The following is a 620-nucleotide window of genomic DNA, read 5'->3' as shown; positions in this document are numbered from 1 at the left end:
ATCTGAAATATAATGAAGTACATTTCCTCAATGTAGAAAATATATTGAAGTAGAACATCAAACCAGTCAGACAGACTAAGAAAAGTAGCTGGTCTAGAAGAGGCAAGTTAGAAATATATAAGATTTCAAAAGTGTAAGGAACAGCTCTTCATCTCTACAATGAAGACCTAAAAACAGGACTGCAAGTGGTAATAGATAGGTTTTAGCTATTTGGTGATTAGATAATTAAACATTTGAGGAGAGATAAAGGAAACTTACCTCAATATAACAACGAGAATTCTCAATAAAAAAATAATAAAAAAGGACGGCTGTGTAATGCTGGAGCAATAAATGTATGAGGATGATAGTGAAAAGTTGGGCAGTGAGAGCTGAAGACAAGTATTTTATATTTATGCTGAACTGTAAACATTCATCATTCAAATCTGACTTTAGATTTAAGTTCCTTCTAACAAAAATCAAATCAAAACAGTTTCTAGTCATCAAATTAGAAATATTTTAGACTTTGTCATCAAGCATTGAAAAAATAAATAAAATTTAAACAAAAAAACTTACAAATAAAAAAAATTTAATTTGAATACATGTTTTCTTAGTTTTTTTTTTTTTTTTTTTTTTTTTTTTTT

This window comes from Octopus bimaculoides, chromosome 22 (assembly GCF_001194135.2).
Source record: "Octopus bimaculoides isolate UCB-OBI-ISO-001 chromosome 22, ASM119413v2, whole genome shotgun sequence".
NCBI classification, from domain to species: Eukaryota; Metazoa; Mollusca; class Cephalopoda; order Octopoda; family Octopodidae; genus Octopus; species Octopus bimaculoides.
Note: the sequence above shows the minus strand (reverse complement) of the source record.